Here is a 19,976-nt window from a genome sequence, read left to right as displayed (position 1 = left end):
AACTGGGGTGGCAGAGTGGGCTAAAGAATGGTGATGGATCAAACCCAGATCTGTTGACTGGGTGTGACTGTTTGATTGGTTCTGATGCTCCGTCCATCACCACCCCCTTTTGTACTGCTTTGTTCGCCATAAGTTGGCAGGGTATGCTCAGACGTGAGTCCCTTGCTCACTTTGCCACTGGATTCAAGCAAGCCTGGCTGAAGACGGCTGAAATGCCAGAAACTGGTCCTAGGAAGCTTGTTTCTGGTCCAGGGAAGGCATGGCTTGGCAGTTCGGGCTGGACTGTTCCCATGAGGCACAGGGTCAGACTGATTTGCATATGGCCATGTCTGAACTGGGGTGGCAGAGTGGGCTAAAGAATGGTGATGGATCAAACCCAGATCTGTTGACTGGGTGTGACTGTTTGATTGGTTCTGATGCTCCGTCCATCACCACCCCCTTTTGTACTGCTTTGTTCGCCATAAGTTGGCAGGGTATGCTCAGACGTGAGTCCCTTGCTCACTTTGCCACTGGATTCAAGCAAGCCTGGCTGAAGATGGCTGAAATGCCAGAAACTGGTCCTAGGAAGCTTGTTTCTGGTCCAGGGAAGGCATGGCTTGGCAGTTCGGGCTGGACTGTTCCCATGAGGCACAGGGTCAGACTGATTTGCATATGGCCATGTCTGAACTGGGGTGGCAGAGTGGGCTAAAGAATGGTGATGGATCAAACCCAGATCTGTTGACTGGGTGTGACTGTTTGATTGGTTCTGATGCTCCGTCCATCACCACCCCCTTTTGTACTGCTTTGTTCGCCATAAGTTGGCAGGGTATGCTCAGACGTGAGTCCCTTGCTCACTTTGCCACTGGATTCAAGCAAGCCTGGCTGAAGACGGCTGAAATGCCAGAAACTGGTCCTAGGAAGCTTGTTTCTGGTCCAGGGAAGGCATGGCTTGGCAGTTCGGGCTGGACTGTTCCCATGAGGCACAGGGTCAGACTGATTTGCATATGGCCATGTCTGAACTGGGGTGGCAGAGTGGGCTAAAGAATGGTGATGGATCAAACCCAGATCTGTTGACTGGGTGTGACTGTTTGATTGGTTCTGATGCTCCGTCCATCACCACCCCCTTTTGTACTGCTTTGTTCGCCATAAGTTGGCAGGGTATGCTCAGACGTGAGTCCCTTGCTCACTTTGCCACTGGATTCAAGCAAGCCTGGCTGAAGACGGCTGAAATGCCAGAAACTGGTCCTAGGAAGCTTGTTTCTGGTCCAGGGAAGGCATGGCTTGGCAGTTCGGGCTGGACTGTTCCCATGAGGCACAGGGTCAGACTGATTTGCATATGGCCATGTCTGAACTGGGGTGGCAGAGTGGGCTAAAGAATGGTGATGGATCAAACCCAGATCTGTTGACTGGGTGTGACTGTTTGATTGGTTCTGATGCTCCGTCCATCACCACCCCCTTTTGTACTGCTTTGTTCGCCATAAGTTGGCAGGGTATGCTCAGACGTGAGTCCCTTGCTCACTTTGCCACTGGATTCAAGCAAGCCTGGCTGAAGACGGCTGAAATGCCAGAAACTGGTCCTAGGAAGCTTGTTTCTGGTCCAGGGAAGGCATGGCTTGGCAGTTCGGGCTGGACTGTTCCCATGAGGCACAGGGTCAGACTGATTTGCATATGGCCATGTCTGAACTGGGGTGGCAGAGTGGGCTAAAGAATGGTGATGGATCAAACCCAGATCTGTTGACTGGGTGTGACTGTTTGATTGGTTCTGATGCTCCGTCCATCACCACCCCCTTTTGTACTGCTTTGTTCGCCATAAGTTGGCAGGGTATGCTCAGACGTGAGTCCCTTGCTCACTTTGCCACTGGATTCAAGCAAGCCTGGCTGAAGACGGCTGAAATGCCAGAAACTGGTCCTAGGAAGCTTGTTTCTGGTCCAGGGAAGGCATGGCTTGGCAGTTCGGGCTGGACTGTTCCCATGAGGCACAGGGTCAGACTGATTTGCATATGGCCATGTCTGAACTGGGGTGGCAGAGTGGGCTAAAGAATGGTGATGGATCAAACCCAGATCTGTTGACTGGGTGTGACTGTTTGATTGGTTCTGATGCTCCGTCCATCACCACCCCCTTTTGTACTGCTTTGTTCGCCATAAGTTGGCAGGGTATGCTCAGACGTGAGTCCCTTGCTCACTTTGCCACTGGATTCAAGCAAGCCTGGCTGAAGACGGCTGAAATGCCAGAAACTGGTCCTAGGAAGCTTGTTTCTGGTCCAGGGAAGGCATGGCTTGGCAGTTCGGGCTGGACTGTTCCCATGAGGCACAGGGTCAGACTGATTTGCATATGGCCATGTCTGAACTGGGGTGGCAGAGTGGGCTAAAGAATGGTGATGGATCAAACCCAGATCTGTTGACTGGGTGTGACTGTTTGATTGGTTCTGATGCTCCGTCCATCACCACCCCCTTTTGTACTGCTTTATTTTACTAAACCAGCGTGGAGCCTTTTTGTGTTACTTTCAATGTGTTACTGTGAGTGTTATGTACAAATACTTTACACATTGCCTCTTAAGTTAAGCATTCCTGATCTGGGCCAAGCGGTCAGAGGGTGAGCATAGGTTAATTTAAAGTGTGTATCTAGCTCACCCTGACTAGGATTGTGGTCCCTACTTGGACAGGATACAATCCTCTGCCTCCCGTGATGAGGGTACTCTGATAAAGTGGCTGCCCTGTAGTGGCCTTCCTAGGCGTGATAGTTTGTTTCTTTTACCATAATTAACGGTCTCCTTCTTAATCTAGCACCAGCGATCTGCAATTACATTTACATTGTCTAATTTGGATTATCACAGAACTGGTGAAATAGAGGATTAGAAATGCTTAAGTTGTATTAAGAAATTTGTTATCATCCTATTTTAGAATACTTGGTGGACAGCTAAGGTTGCTTTATTGGACTTTGCATTTTTCTTAGCCAGGATAGTCCTGGAACAAGTGTTAGGACTAAAGATATATTAATCGCAATAGCGGACCATCTCAATCAAGTGGCCATAGTGCAAATACTTTAATAGCCCATTTGCTCATTGTTGTTAATGAAGTCCATCAACGTTCCCATTGTAATATATTACTTATAAATAGCTTTTTGCTCCCAGACCAACAGGAAAGTAGAGATTCAAATCTGTGATGATGTATTTATTAGAATTAGAAATTTCATGTAATTTGGATGGGGGGGGCTTCAGTGCCAGATCTTCAAATGTATACAGAGTGATTGAATAAGATATAACACAGACTATAGCTGATACACCCAGAGTCAGTTGCTTGCAAGTACTTGAAAAAGAGCAAACGACGGCTAAAGGTCTCCTATGCAGTGCATGCGCCCTGCGTAGGCAAGACCTAATAAATAGGTTTACTGCTTCATCACTTCCAAGGGTAGTGCATATGTCAGAATGTGTCCACACACAGGCTCTACTTCCTCAGAATCTGTTCTCACAGGGTATGGATAATCCTGGAACAACGGATGACAGGCTAAGAGCTCTGAGCCGAGGGCTTTACTGTTTTTTTTTTTTTTTTTGAATGGTTGCTATGTAGAGGGGCAGGTTCCACCAATCTAAGCTGTCTGCCCGTGACGTGTCACGGCTCTGCACCACCGGTTATTGCTGGCACTGGAGCCAAGGCCAGACTGCCAGTTTTTTCCACTGGGCATTTTCCCATGGTTTGGAGCCTTTGGGTACCGGCTTTTAGGGCAGGGAGGCATTGATGGCACCTCCATCACTTTCTATAGCAGGCTCAGCGGAGGCTACAGGAGAGGGTGAGAAAAGTCAGAGGTGGGAGTGAGAGGGGAACGGAGAAGGGCTGGTTTGAACAGCTTTTATCAGTTGCCTTTGGTTCCTAGACCAGTCCTTAATTGATCTGAAGCAACCCTAGGTCCTGACCAAGTGATTACATTTTAGAATGATGAGGTCTAAACATTGACATGAGGTATTCCGCATAAACTGCCCAGTTCTGAAAACCGTCAGCAGAATCCCACCCAACTGCTTTCTGTGTGCCATCACAGCATAAAATACTTCCCTGAGGTTCTAAAGCCAGACATCACTAGGAGTTCTACCTTTTTACTCCAACTCACGACCTAACATAGTCTTGTATGTGATCTGTTACTATATCTGCAGATGCTTAATTACTTACAGGCGTGTGAGAATGGAGTCACCTGGAGTATTCCACTGCCATGGTGTGACTGGCAAGGACAGTTGGCAGAGCTAGTGGACTGAGCATGGTGGGTGTCCCTTTCCCTGGGGAGGCTTTATTTCTCCTTCTACTTAGCCATCTATTACTAGCCGTGTTTATCTAATAAAGAGCCAACAGAGAACCTGCAGTTTCCAGTGGGTTTCTACACCACCTCTTTGGATTACATCCCTGGAGCCGGGTGAGAACCAAGGATGGAGAGATGTGAACTTTAGGAACTCTTAACAAATGTGAAAAATAAAGAAAAACAGGGGGGAAGGGAAGGGCAGCCCCACCAGTGCCATCACAATATGTGGGTGCCCAAGAAGAATAATAATCCACATTTGTAAAGCGCAAACAATCACCCGTAAGGGTCTCTAGGCGCTGGGGGCCGTCTGGAAGATAAACAAGCTATTGCCCAGAGTCACATGGTGCTGGCCTAATCTGCCGCCGACGCCGGGGATCGAGCCGTGATCCCCAGATTCCGGAGTCAGTCGCCCTGGCCGCGGGCCACACCTCTTCCTCTCTGAAGTTTGTGTAGGGAGAAAGAGCTGCAGGCCAGGAAGCCTCTCCTTGTGCATTTCCAAGAGAAATAGTGGCTGCAAGAAGTGGTGAAGCTGTTCCTAAGAGAATCTGGTTCCACATGCTGCATAGCTGCCAAGGTATCAGATTGCTTATGTGAGATATTGTCATAATTTCAGTGTAATTATGAGTGACATTCAACGACTATGAGTGACACTTTCTCGCAAGCAAAACCAAGCAATCAACTGCGCGGCAAGGAAGAAAAAATATAAGGAGTATGGTGCTGATGCTCTGCGTTTCATCGTTCTTTAGACAGGATGCTGAAGAAAAGTACCAGATAGCCTGTTTTTACTAGCAGCATGAAAGCAGGAGGCAGGTGTTGCTTACCTGACATTAATGTGCATAAACCAAAGGAGATGCCGGTTCCATTATCATGGGATGACGTGAGTCACCCAAAGTGGTTTATGAGATGTCCATCCATTTGAAAGATACTGTTTATTTTAGGTATATTTTTTCTGAATGCTTTGCCTACAGCAACTTTGTATGCATAGAGACATCTGGCTAGCCTAAATCTCGTTTTAAAAACAAGCACTGGTAATGCTAGTAGGTCTCACCTTTAGGAACTATTGGCATCGCTAATGGTTTTTAGCAATGTTGTACAGCATACTCAACACAGTGCAGCAGGGCGAAAGAGAAAAAAAGGTGCTGTGATGCAGTTCATGTGGCCACATTATTTTGTAGGTAAGGGCCAAAAAAATGATTTTATTTGCTGACCCAAGATGAAAGGGTAATTTTTGTTTTTCAAAGTAGATTAGTTTCTTTCATATATATGTGGGGAAGCAACACTGAGGGCTCAGGTGGGGGAGGCTAGATGGGCAGAAGCAACTTGGAAGGAGGGGGAGAAACACTTGCGGAGAGATAGCAATGTGGGAGAGAAAAAGCACGTGGGTGAGTGAGAGAAGCACACAAGGGAAACTGCTGGAAAACACATGCACTCTTGCGAATGCTTAAGCAAAAAGAAAAAAAAAGTAGTCCCTTAAAAGCAACAGTGGAACGACACAAGCAAAGAGACAATGATCCATGGGAGGGACAGACACAAGATGAGCAAGGCTAGCCATTGAACAAGAAGCAAGAAAATCAGCGCCAATATTGCCAACCAATGGTAAGTTATGGGCAGGCCTTCAGCCCACTATAAGCTCTGGTCGCTTGACAATGGGTCTTTTGCAACCAGATAGCTATGCTGATAGCATTGATCTATAAAGAGGTTCAGGAAACCACTTCTCCCCAGACAACCCAGATTCAACATACAGCTAAGAAGGAGATGAACTATTTTCAAAATAATCACTAAAAATTATCCTAGGCCTGAAAGCCTTTCTGTAAAATAGCAGGATGTGCAATATAGCTACATGTTCAAATAGTCAATGCATACAAGTCTCTGTTTACTACTGGACACAGTGATCGCCTTATTTCCTAATTAGCTTAATTCCTTTTATAAGCTGTAGCTGCCGTTCCGGTAGGGTGTGAGAGCCTTAACACATTAGAAAGGTTAATCTGTGGAATAAATCTGAGAAAAAGATGGCTCGATTATGCACCATCACAGGATTCCGGGCCAGTGGATCTAAAAGTACATTCCCACTGCATTCAATGTATTTAGTGAACAAATATTTAATACTCGAAAAGGCAGCCGGGTTGTAGAGGATTGCACTGCCAGGACTAGTCACAAAGGTAACAAAATATTGCCCACCTCAGATGGTCAGCTGCCACTTGACCACAAAATTAAACATTCATTCAAAGGGTATGAGAGGCAATATATATACAAGGTAAATCATATAGTATGCACAAAAAGCGAAGAAAAGAAGTCCACGTTGCTGTATGTAGCCTTAAGGTGTCTTTATTATAGATGTGCTTGGCTGGAGGACGAGACGCCACCGGATACGGCCCTCACACAGAGTTTTTTACACAACTCTGAAGAAGCCCATGTCTGGGCGAAACGCGTTGGCTGTCCACTTATGAAAACCAAGCACATCTATAATAAAGCCACCTAAAGACTACATACAGCAATGTGGACTTTTCTTCCCTTTTTGTGCCTACTATATGATTTACCTTGTATGTATATTGCCTCTCATACCCTTTGAATGAATGAACAAATATCTATCCATGTGGAACAATTGTAAATGATGGTTACCCGAGGAAAAATGCCAAGATGATTTTATTGTGTTAAGATTTTATTTTATTGTGATATTAATTCATTTATTAAAACTAGAAAATAGAAAACCGAACTAAAGCTGATATTTGATGCCAAATAATGTATCTTGTCACAAAAAGTTGGTTTTTCAGGGCAAAATTATTATATTTTCAGAAAATGCCAAAATATATTGTGAAAATAAAATGAAAAGCTGGTCTTGAAGAACAAGAATATTTTCTGAAAACAGCAAGCTGGTTTTTATGACCCACTTAGTGCATTGGTGGAAACTGACAAGCTGGTGTTCAGGGGCAAAATATGTGCATTTTTCAAAATATATTAACGTTGATAGTTGTGGGATAGCTCATGCAGAATTTGGGACACATATTGTAAACATAGGTCCTAATTAAGAGCCGCACTGTACTGTCTGCATTACATTTACCTCTACCAGCCCCAGTAACATGCAATTATAACTTCAACCCAATGGAATCGTTGATTACAAATTCCGCGGGGTTTAACACTTACATTTTCCACCTGCTCTGAGCAGATGGTAAATATATTTGGGGGCTTCTGGGTGGGGTGTACGGAGTGTGTATTCACCACGCTTTAAGAAAGAAAAAAATGGCAAGGCCTGGTAGCCAAAGCCTCGAGCAATTTCACAGTGCAACATTTCCACATGATAGAACCAGGGCTAGTGTTCATATACCTGGTAAATTCGAGTCAGGAACACTTACCACACTGCATCATTCAGCCAGAAATGCATCTGGTAATCCCACTCTGCCCAACTGGTAACCAGGACCACACTAGTATCATTTAATTGGTTCCTGAGGACACTTGCCTGTGTGTTTGGAAATGATTTCTCGTTTCCTGGTCAAGATCTATAGATTAGTAAGACATTGCTGTCTACCTGCTGTCAGAGGACTGAACATTCCATGTCAATGGAACCTAAAGCATATGGTGCTATCTGAGCCCGAATGATAACTCTGCTTTATAAGGGAATGCATATACATTTGATAATCTGAGGAACAGATTAATTGCCCAAATTGATAGGTCTGTGCCATTTTAAATTCTCCATTGCCACCAGACTGAGAATATATTTCGAAAAACCAGAATGTGAAAATGAAAGGATATGCACGTTAGAGGTGAAGGTATAAGCCTTGCGAGGAAAGGCAGAATGCCAGGTCAAACAGTTTTTAAGTGACTGTAAACACCAGCTTAAACACCTCCATGGAGTAAGAGCTGAACCTGGCAGACGAGGAGTCGTCCTTCAAAACGGCTTGGGATATCCAAGGCTTTTTGGCAACTTCTTAAAAGAAAATAATGGATATTTCACATCTGATTCCACAAAATTTGTAGTAGAACTATCAGTGGATGAGTGGGGCACGTTTCCACTTTTAATTATTCTGGTGGAGGGGGTGAGGGCACCGCAGAAGGTTCTCTGGGTGACTTCTACAGGTTCCTTCGCCAGGGGCTGAGCCGCGTCTGTTCTTTTCACAGGCCTCTTCGGAGTAACTGTTTTTTTCTTGGGACTAGGAAGTAGAAGTATATCATATATACATTCGGAAGCCTTCTTTGCGCTTTCCACTGGACTCTGGGAGATGTCAACATTACTCTCTGGAAATAATTTGATTACAGAGTTTTCTAGGTTCTGGTCTGCGTCTGCGAAACTCAAACTAGTAAAAAAGGGGGGCGAAGGATCTTCATCTGCGAACAGTTCGATTGGAGAGGTAATCGATTCAGAGAGCCAGTTAAAATCCAGGCATATTGTCGCTGTGTCTTTTACAGGTTTCTGAGATCCAGTCTTAGGACAAGCTGTGTCTGGATCCAGAGTCAACGCCTCTGTAGAGAGAGGAGAAAGAACAGAAAATTAATACGGTTACTGAAACAAGAGACCACCAAGAGCTAACCAAGCTCTCAGAATGTGCCTGCACTGACCAACATGCTATTGCGAGAACAGCTTTAAAAGCCTTCACTGTCCTTAGAACCATTCTAAACATATAGCGAAAAACAGTTTTTGACTGCACTGCTAGCCGCTTCAGGAACGGAGAACGAAAACATTCTGTATCCTTTCACAGATTAATAGAACATTCAAAGTTGTTTAAACTGTTAAAACCTATGAACTGTTTTAAAATGTAGAATGTTTTCAGCCCTCTGGAGACTAAGCAGAGGTTTTATGGTAACCCCAGCTCCAGACACAAGCATTAACTTTTGAATTTTCGGAGTTTCGTCTTCATGTGATTTCACCGCGGTCTTTCTTCATGACACATTATTTATTGCATGAATGTTTTAGGCTGTGTGATGTACACGGATGGAGCTGTCCTGAGGTGGTGACGTCAGATGTGTGACGCAGAGCCGCTAATCTCACATCAACATGTTCAGGGAGAGAGGCCAGTTGTGACCAAGAGAAGTAGTTTGGCAGAAACCAGAGGGGTCTATAGTACTATAAGAGTTCAGGAATAGGACCTACATATCAGCAAATATCTTGCACAGTGTGTATTTAAAGTCCTACTGTGAGAAGTTGGCCTGGTATATGCTGTTCACTAATTAAAGTGACCACCTTGTACCATGCCAAGCAACCCTTATGGTGTGGTTGTAAGTCAACCTTTTCGGACCAGCTGCCCTAGTGGTAGCGTAGGCTAAGCAGTCTTTCAGGCTAAACTCGTTTTGGCATGTAAAGCAAGCCGTTTTACCATATGTAACCCCCCTTTATACCAATGAAAGGACACCACACAGATATATATTCAAAATATATATGTATTTATTACTCAAAGTATCCCCTAGACTCTTTATGAGCACAGGAGCACAAATCGTTAAACAAGAAAGTATTACAATATACAGAAGTTGCACTTTATATGGATAGGCCCTGGTGGCCGCTTGAACCATATACTAAAATAGTGGTATAAGTACCACGACTAGGAAAGGAAGAAGGCCTAGGGCCTCTAGAATCGCTGGGCCTACAAGGAGCTAACTTCAGTTAGTGACCAGGAGGTCCACGGGTCGCGTGTGCAGTGAGGAAAGTTACACGCGGGCTCCCATAGGTTTTCAATGGGTGCGTAAAAGTTCAAAAGTTACTGCTAAAAGGGTCTTCTGGTTGAACTACGAAATCAAGACTTCAGATCTAGACATTAGAGATGTTACTCTACACTCGTGCACCGGAGTGCCAGCTTTACCTCACCCACAGGAAGCGGGTGCATAGGTCTCGAAGTGCGTCGGGTTTCGTCTATCTGTTCAATGGAGCCTGATGACAAAGATGCTGCAGGCAGTCGGTCCAGAAGAGATGCGGTGGATCCAAGGGTGGATCGGAAGTGTAGAAGACCTGAAAGCAGAGGGGACAGTGTTCACAGTCACTAGCCAGTGACCGGCGTGGCACCAGGTAGGTACCAGGCGATGTCGGGTGCAAACAGGTGAAGAGGTGTAGCTTGTCTCTGCAGCCACGTGGTCCCTGAAGGTCGACGACATCCAGGAGTCGGTTCACGAGCTGTCCCATGCAGGCTCTCGCTGTCAGCAGTGTCGGCGACTCGAAGGAAGCAAACAAGCCTTGGCAAAAGCAGGAGTCGCAGGAATCAAAGAAAGCTTGTGGTTCTGACCAGCAAGGTCAGAGGGGCTGCTCCTTGGGAGGGCAGCAGGGGCCAGTCTGGAGCAACCAGACCAGTGTCGTAGTTTTCAATTAGGTTCGCCAAAATGGCCACTAGCCAATGGGCCAGAGACCGGGCAGGCGCGTCGAGTCGCGAAGTGCAGAGGGGCCCCACGCAGATCGTGGAGATGCTGGAGGGCTCACCTTTGGTGCTGATGCTGCTCGGATGTTGGGCTTCTCAGGACCCAAAGCACAACTTGGAGGGATCCTCTGTCGTCGCGCTTGCAGCTTGTCGAGTGTCTTTCAAGATGGCTGGCTCCACGTGTCTCGGTGCCTCCACGGGTTCCTTCTTTGCAGGGACTGTGGATTGGGCTGTGAGAGGTCTGGAGGTCCAGTTCTTGTCAGGCTCTGGGCTCGGGCTCTGGCAGGAGGCGGCGGCAAAGCAGACATCGACTCGCTGGATGGTGCTTGCGTTAGCAAGATGGTCACTCCCTGACCACAGGGGAGATTTCCTTCAGTCTTCTGTGCAGCAGAACGTCGAAGTTCCCGTCTTCTTCTTAGTTTCAAGTTGATTCCAGGATGTCTGAAGTCTTAGGACACAGCTCCTACCTTTAAGCGGATTCTAGGGGCCGGACTACCTGCTAGGTCCCTCCCTAAGGGTGGGACCAGGAAGGGGGGTGGTTACACCCCCAATCCTTTGTCCAGCACGCCCCAGGTCCGGGGCTGGTGTGCCCCAGGACCGGTTTGAACTGGCATATGCACCGAGGCTCCTTGTGAGCCTCAGGCATGTCTGATTCTATTCAAGCCCTACCTGACCAATACACAAAATCCTGTCTGGGGTGGTGCTCGCACCTCCCCTGGCAGGAAACCCTTTGTCCACGTCTCCCAAGCTGGAAGGACTCCCAGCAGCAGGAGGGCAGACTTGTGTCTGTGGTGGCAGCATCCATTTTGTGGAGCTGAGGCTATGTCTGATTTTACCCAGGTTTCAGGATCTGTACATGTCGTGTCCCTCTAGAAGGGTGGAATGCTAACCCCGTCGCCAGAACTGGCGAGGGGTTAGTATTCCAATTCGTATGACACCTTACTCGACATGTTTTGATAAAGCCAAACCAAAGATAGCATTTAACCGCGAGGTTCATTATGCACTTAAGAGTATATGGTATGACGATATCTGGAAACGGTAGAAGGAAGTTGTTCCGACCACTGCAGACAGGCTCAGCTCATGCCAGAGCATTATCTCACATGGAACCAAGCACTCTGCCTTCAGGATTGTTAAGGCCTGCCATAGGAGTGACTTATAGGTTAACATGTGTCCCATTTAAGGTTAGGTATAGGTATACTACACCTAAGTAAGAGGTGGTTACACCAACTTACCCCAGCTGAGTGATCAGCCAGTTGTGTCAAATTGTTAGGCCAGGCCAGGGGTGGCACAATACATGCTTCAGCCCCTGGGAGGCCTTAGATACACCAATGCCCTGGGTACCTAGTGTACACTGGTACAGGGGGCTCACAGGGTGATCCAATTCCAATTGGTTATGTACCTAGAGTACATGGAGTCCATTTTAAAGAGAGAGCAGATAGGCTGAGATCCTGAATGGCAGGATCTCAGGCCAACTAAGTCGAAAAACCAGCTAGACACTAGGCAAAAAGTTGGGGGTAACCATAGTCAGATATCCACCTTCCTACACAACCCCCCCCCCCCCCAAACGAAGGGAGATAAGGCTGACCTTGACCAGGTAAGCCTATATTGCCTAAGTAGCCATATAAGGAAGAACCAGCACTGGCATGGTTACCCCCTGTCTCATGGTCCACTAAGCAATCCCTCACCCTAAAGGTATCAGAGGGTCTCCACCATAGGGAATCTCTACCTTTGGTGTGTCTTTGCAAAGTAAAAGGCTGGTGTTGAGATGGAGTACTGAAGTGAGTGTCCTCAAAGTGAGGCCTCAGCTTCCTCCAATCATCCTCCACCATGGATGCCTTTCTTTCTTTCACTGAGTTGCAGTGTGCTCTCAGGGTCAGCCTCTGGCTACCTAAAGCTGGAGGCTGGGTCCCTTTTGTGGGCTTACTGGAGGGACAGGTCAGGTTTGGGGCCCTAAGGTCCCATGTTTGCCTGTGCCCAACAGAATCCCTCTGGGGGAGGTCCCTAACTACCTGTGAGGGGGATCCCTCAGAAATGTGTTTAACCATTACCTGGCTAGGGCTACTAGCCAGGCAATCCTCATTCTTTTGATGGGGGGGGGTTCTTGTGGACAGGGGCCCTCTTGGGGGTCACTGGCCTCCCTGACCTCTGCAGCCCTGGGCTGACTGAGGCAGGGTAGAGAGATGCAGGCTACCTGCACCAGACTGGGTCCCACCTTGGAAAGGTCCACTGACATCAGAGGCTCTGCCAGGCCAGGCCTGGCTACCTCTGGGGCAGTTCCTTCACAAGGGGTGGGGTCAGATCCCTGGGGAGGCTGACCTTTTCCTAATGTCTGGGGAGAGGGAGACTTTTCTTCCTCCCCACTACTCTCTGTTTGTGTGGAGTGATCCTTAGGTTCAGGCTTCACTACACCTATGTCAGTCTGAGTATGGACTGAGACCATTACAGTCCTGCCAACCTTTTCAGGGGGGCACTCAGTTTGGGTTTGAGTTGTGACTGTCACAGCTCTGCCAGTCTCTACAGGGAAGTCTGTCTTTGCCTGGGTTGTGGCTACCACTGCCCTTCCAACCTTTTCATGGAGGAAATCTATTTGGACAGGGGTTGTGGCTGGCACAACCCCACTACCCTTTTGTGAAGGGCCTACCATTTTAGAATGGGTGTTTTGTTCAACTCCAGCCCAAGCTGAGAGTTCTAAGTCATTCCCCAGTAAGCAGTCTACAGGTAAGGTTGGGGACACTGCCACCCTTTTAGGGCCAGTGACACCTCCCCAGCTGAGCCATACCTCTGCCATGGGATGACTGTTCTGTTTGCCATCAATGTTAGTTACCTGGTAGGAGAAACCAGGCACAAGCTGCTCAGAGGGAACTAGCCTATGGGCCACCATAGTGATGCTAGCTCCAGTGTCTCTGTAGGCCTCAGCTTTTGTACCATTGATGTAGGGCTCCTGTCTGTACCTACCCAAAGTGTTGGGACAGGCAGTGAAGTTGGCAAACCCCATGCCACCATCAAAGACAAGAGTAGTTGCTGTAGGGGACTTGGCTAAGCCAGGGTCCCCCTGTGTTCCCCAAGTAAACCCACCCAAATTTCTGGGGGCACTCCCACCACCTGGGGGATTACTGCTGACAGTAATAGGTGGTGTGACAGGAGTAACTTTTTCGAATATGAGGGCCAATTATACCATCAAATACAGGGCACTTCGATGGGCAGCACCTTTGCCCCGAGTGTGGCCTGTATCTATATGGCAGCTTTTGAGGAGAGAGCCATCCACCACGAATCGAATCCCTATAGATCCAACATCCTACTGTGGAAGAGATTCATTGATGATATTCTGATTCTGTGGAAAGGTGACCTAGTCCACTGTGAGGAGTTTTGCAAATGGGTTAACACCTTAAATCCTTACCTGCGGTTTACCCATACCATTTCTGATAAACAAATCCCTTTTCTGGACCTCTTCATCCTACTGAAAGACCAGACGATGAGCACCACACTCCATCGTAGATCCACCGACAGGAACAGTTTACTACACTTTGAGAGCTACCACCCTTTAGCTCTTAAGCAAAACCTCCCTTTCGGACAGTTCCTCCGTATCAGGAGGAATTGTAGTTCACTACTTGACTTCATTAAGGAATCTGCGATTCTGACTAATAATCTCCTGCAACGGGGATATCAGAGTCATGATGTTAAGAATTCATTCAAACGTGCCCGCAATAACAATAGGGAAGGGCTACTAGAACCAAGGGAACGTACCATTGAAGACTGCCTCACATGTGTTTCTACTTACACGCCGAATTCGGCACAACTTAGAAGCACCATTAAGAAACATTGGAACATCCTCAATACCGGGTTTCTTTCATTGACTACCCCGCGGTTTGCTTTCAAACGTACTACCAATCTGAAGGACAGGCTTATACACACAAGACCAAAACCACCTAACAACATCAGACAGACCACCCTGTGGAACCTCCCTCCTGTTACGGGCCATTATCCTTGTGGCTCCTGTGTGGTATGCCCTCTCACTAAAGTTACGAAAAATATTGAATTTCCTAACGGGTTCACATGGCAAAACAGAACACACACCAATTGCAACACCCAAAATTGCATTTATCTGATCCTATGCCCTTGCAGTCTCCCCTATATAGGGATGACCACTAGATCAGTCAAAACTAGAATTATTGAACATCAGAGCAATTTTCGGTGCAACAAAGATAACACTAAAATGACAAAACATTTCCTTGATAAGAAACACTCCCCTGACTCTTTTCAGTGGTTAGTTCTCCAATCTTTCAAGACCATCAGCAAAGCTAAATTGTTCTCTCTTGAACAAAGGTGGGTTATGAGACTATCCTCGCACCTGGCAAGGTTGAATGAAGACATCCCATGGGCCAGCCTGCTGAACATGTGAACCAATTCATGAATCCAACTCCGGCTCACACACGATTAATCGTAGATGGGTAATGATACCCCTGAACGGGTCCCACATCACTGATTACCTACCTCCACACAGGTACATTTGGGCCGTTTTCCACCTTTGCATCACCCGTGACCCCCCTGTTAATGTTTGACTGTGGACAGTGTCCTCTTTTCCTCTACCGACCCCTTTTTATGACGGAATTCTACTTGCCGTTTCCGCACCTTGAATGATATAGCCGGTGACCTGCACGTGAATTTTTGTATCATGCTGTGTATTCACGTCACCAGATTCGAGGCGAATCACATGACAATCAACCATGGGTTCCGTGATGGCTTTGTAATAGTTTCATGTTACCTGTGAATTGTTTTGACACGGATAACGCTGGGGTTTTTCTTTCTTTTACACTTCTTAAAACTTTAACCTTCTTGGGTCTTCTAGCTAATAAGCAGTAATATTACGCATCTGTGATCACCTTTTAACAGCCGGGTTCTTGTTTATCGAAACCTCAGGCACGTTGCTTAGTGACCGTTTCCTTGAGATAGAACCTAATACACCACCACCTATTGGCTGATATCTCTACCAAGGAGCGTCAATAGGACGTCGACTCTAACTCTACCGGACATACGGGAGCCTATCAGAGTGGCTCTACCCTCCACACACGCTACCGTTTGACGGGTGCCGATGAGCCTCCCCTTGTGATTGGCTCCCGGTAGCTATGTCTTCTCCCCGCCAGAAACCAGGGTCGTCCACCGAGCTGGCGCGGACGGAAGATAGGTTCTGAGTCTCTCCACATCGCGGACGGCTGTGAGTATTGACCACTGTCGTGGGGGCCCGAGATACTCCTTGCCTTTTCTTTATTTTATTTTCTTGATCCTGTACTGAGGGCAGCTTTAATACGCGATTGCCATGGGGGCTACAGAGACTCCATTCTGTTTCGCTTGATCCTCCACTGAGGGCAGGTTGAATACGCGATTGCTATGACAATAGAAGGTAGCCATTATGACTATTTAAATCTTAAAGATACCCTTTTATACCTTTATCTCACCTCTAGATGCCATTGATTATCATTTTTAGTGAATTTAACCAGGTAACAGTGCCATTCCAAGATAACAATGTGTAAGCCTTTATTGCACATACACGACATTGTTGATATACACTCTATGTACGGGTGCTTTTGTGTCCACAGAACACTGTACTATTCAGTGTTAATGTTCAGCGCCTGCTCGCTGGAAACGGACGCCCTGAACACCAGGGTGAGTTGTCTTTCCTCTTCAGGCTTTACATATTTTGGCATTTTTTTAACATATCATTTCTGCAACAGCCCTTATCTGACATAAGTAATATGTCACTTGAGTCACTAAGAAGTTTGTTTGCCACTTCTTACCATGTTATGTACCTACACATCACTTATACTGCATGACACTTTCTTGGGTGCAGTTTATGAGGCGATTTGACTTTAGATTGTTTGCAGCAAATATGTCTTTATGACTTGTGTGTTTGTCCCTTTGTCTTCTCTTTTACAGGCATTACTATCTTAATTTTAAGTAAACCACTTATTAGGGTGCTGTATCAGTGGTAAGTATTAGTTGCTACCACCACCAATAAGTGTGTGAACTTTTTTGGTCCTGAAGAATTGCAGTCTATTTGACCAATGCAAGAAACATGTTGACCACTTGAGCGTAATTCAGACACCCTCACTGGAAGATTACGCATGTTTTTGTTTTTAATTAAGAGTGGGACCTTTCTTATTAAAACTTGTTATTTAGGATCTCCACTACTTACTTTTAACACACTTAGTCTCACACGCACTTCACCATAGGGCCCTCACTTGCACTCACCAACCGGCAATGAAGGGAATAAAGATCTCCACTAAAAGGCGCCTTTAAGGTCGCCGATCGGGGATTGCAGCACCGCCCCGATTCGGAGCAGACCTGAGGATGAAACTTGACATCTGGGCCACCTGCTGACGATACATGACAGCGAGTCTGCTGGGTGTGTGAGGGTCTCTTTCCTAAAGGAGGAATCTCCTCCTGACTCATACAATTTAATAACCGTTGACAGCCTCTGTAGGAACAGCATACCCTTATACTTTTAGGAGTAATTGGAGGAACAGTTTTGTTTTTAGCCTTTGGGCAACTGCTGTCAGTTTTCCAATGCCCAGGAATTTTACATTCATGGCAGTACGGCTTTTTACCTGTGGTAGAGGAGGGAGCTTGGGACCCACCACCCTGTGTGCAGTTTTGGGGCCCTGAGGAAGATTTCTCTTTTGTTTTATCCCCACCCTTCTCTTGAGGTTTGGTGGTATCTTTCTTTTGGTCACCACCCTGATTTTTAGGCCTGATCCTGGTCCTGACCCATTTATCTGCCCTCTTTCCCAATTCTTGGGGAGAGGTCAAATCTGAGTCTACCAGGTGTTGATGGAGGAGCTGGTTTTGACAGTTACTTAAAATCTGTTCTCTCATCATCAAATTGTACAATCCTGTATAATCTGAAACCTTACTTCCCAGCAACCAACCCTCCAAAGCCTTAGTGGCACATTCAATATATTCAGACCAGTCCTGAGTCTGTGTCTTCTGGGTATCTCTGAACATTAACCTGTACTGTTCAGTGGTTAAGCCTAACCCCTCAACCAGGACACTCTTCAGGGTTCTGTAGTTTCTGACATCCTCCTCTCTAACAGTGAGGAGTCTATCTCTGCCTCTACCTTCAAAGGAGAGCCATAAGATTGCTGCCCACTGGTCTTCAGGAACCTGCTGCACTTTGCAGGCTCTCTCAAGAGCAGTCATCCACTTGTGGATATCATCCCCACTTTTGTGGGGGGCACAACCTTGGACAGGTTCCTATTATCAAAGACCCTATCTTTGTCCCTAGGGACATTGCTGCCACCAGTGGGTATAGACCCACCCTCTCTAGGTTGCCGAGCCTTGCTCAGTTTCTCTTCCATCAGGGCTACTTCTAGCTCCTGTCTCCTGATCCTCAGCTTGGCTTCCTTCATTCTGGCCTCATGCTCCCTCCTCTGAGGGCTGGTCATCCTTCTTCTGGAATGACCCTGAGAGCCTCTAGAGGCATGAGAGGCATTAGAGTCACCTGAGTGATTCCTCTGTCTCCCAGACCCCTGGTTAAGTCCACTGGGGAGATCCAATGGGGGGACCCCATTGTCTTTCCCAAATAGCCTTAGGTTAGCTGGGCCAAGTATAACACTTGGCACTGGGCTAGTTCTCCCTTCATCCTCACTACCATCAGTATCAGTACCCTTATCACTTTCATCCTCTGTAGTCTGATTCTCATCTAAGGGGTGACTATTGGAAAGGAGTACTTCAGTAGCATCTTCAGAAGGGGGGCCTCCTGTTCCAGTCCCTGAGGGGCCTAACTGGGAGGCTTTCTTGAGAGCTCTCTGATCTTCATCAGCTTGTAAGAGTTCTCTGAGTTCAGCAGAGGTAGGGTTCCTGGGCTGTTTAAGGCCCCTGATATTTGCCAACTGCCTGAGCTCATTTTGGTTTAGGGTAGCAAAGATGGATGGTGCCCTCTGGGGGTCACTCTCGACAGAGATGGGTACATTGGACCCCTCTGCCCCAGCCATTGCTCTTAAGTGTGGGTGGATGTGTTGCAACTACCTACACTTGGGTTTTCCTACCAAACCTATCTAGTAGTTGTAGTCAGGGTGTGCTACTCCCTTTGCTCTACAACAACTAAGTTCAGTAGAACTTAAGTATATAACTTATCTTGTTTTATATGTACCTACAGGTACCTGTGTGATCTTTCAATTGGTAACAAAGAGATTACAACGGTAAAACACAGCAAGCTCAAATCCCATCCGCTGCTCACCAATGTGAGAAGTTGGCCTGGTACTAATTAAAGTGACCACCTTGTACCATGCCAAGCAACCCTTATGGTGTGGTTGTAAGTCAACCTTTTCGGACCAGCTGCCCTAGTGGTAGCGTAGGCTAAGCAGTCTTTCAGGCTAAACTCGTTTTGGCATGTAAAGCAAGCCGTTTTACCATATGCAACCCCCTTTATACCAATGAAAGGACACCACACAGATATATATTCAAAATATATATGTATTTATTACTCAAAGTATCCCCTAGACTCTTTATGAGCACAGGAGCACAAATCGTTAAACAAGAAAGTATTACAATATACAGAAGTTGCACTTTATATGGATAGGCCCTGGTGGCCGCTTGAACCATATACTAAAATAGTGGTATAAGTACCACGACTAGGAAAGGAAGAAGGCCTAGGGCCTCTAGAATCACTGGGCCTACAAGGAGCTAACTTCAGTTAGTGACCAGGAGGTCCACGGGTCGCGTGTGCAGTGAGGAAAGTTACACGCGGGCTCCCATAGGTTTTCAATGGGTGCGTAAAAGTTCAAAAGTTACTGCTAAAAGGGTCTTCTGGTTGAACTACGAAATCAAGACTTCAGATCTAGACATTAGAGATGTTACTCTACACTTGTGCACCGAAGTGCCAGCTTTACCTCACCCACAGGAAGCGGGTGCATAGGTCTCAAAGTGCGTCGGGTTTCGTCTATCTGTTCAATGGAGCCTGATGACAAAGATGCTGCAGGCGGTCGGTCCAGAAGAGATGCGATGGATCCAAGGGTGGATCGGAAGTGTAGAAGACCTGAAAGCAGAGGGGACAGTGTTCACAGTCACAAGCCAGTGACCGGCGTGGCACCAGGTAGGTACCAGGCGATGTCGGGTGCAAACAGGTGAAGAGGTGTAGCTTGTCTCTGCAGCCACGTGGTCCCTGAAGGTTGACGACGTCCAGGAGTCGGTTCACGAGCTGTCCCACGCAGGCTCTCGCTGTCGGCAGTGTCGGCGACTCGAAGGAAGCAAACAAGCCTTGGCAAAAGCAGGAGTCGCAGGAATCGAAGAAAGCTTGTGGTTCTGACCAGCAAGGTCAGAGGGGCTGCTCCTTGGGAGGGCAGCAGGGGCCAGTCTGGAGCAACCAGACCAGCATCGTAGTTTTC

General features: G+C 46.9%; 1 long non-coding RNA gene across 1 annotated transcript in view; it reads right to left on the bottom strand.

Moving 5' to 3' along the window:
- Nucleotides 1-7,023: 7,023 nt before the first annotated feature.
- The window catches only part of LOC146802309 (uncharacterized), a 51,543-nt gene continuing 38,590 nt past the window's right edge, over nucleotides 7,024-19,976 (bottom strand). Inside the window, exon 2 of the long non-coding RNA XR_014967728.1 lies at nucleotides 7,024-8,719. This is a non-coding gene — a long non-coding RNA (uncharacterized LOC146802309). The remainder of the gene's footprint in view (nucleotides 8,720-19,976) is intronic.

This window comes from Triturus cristatus, chromosome 8 (genome assembly GCF_964204655.1).
Source record: "Triturus cristatus chromosome 8, aTriCri1.1, whole genome shotgun sequence".
Classification (NCBI taxonomy): Eukaryota; Metazoa; Chordata; class Amphibia; order Caudata; family Salamandridae; genus Triturus; species Triturus cristatus.
The sequence above is the reverse complement of the archived record's forward strand: the minus strand, read 5'-3'. Positions and strand labels throughout refer to the sequence as shown.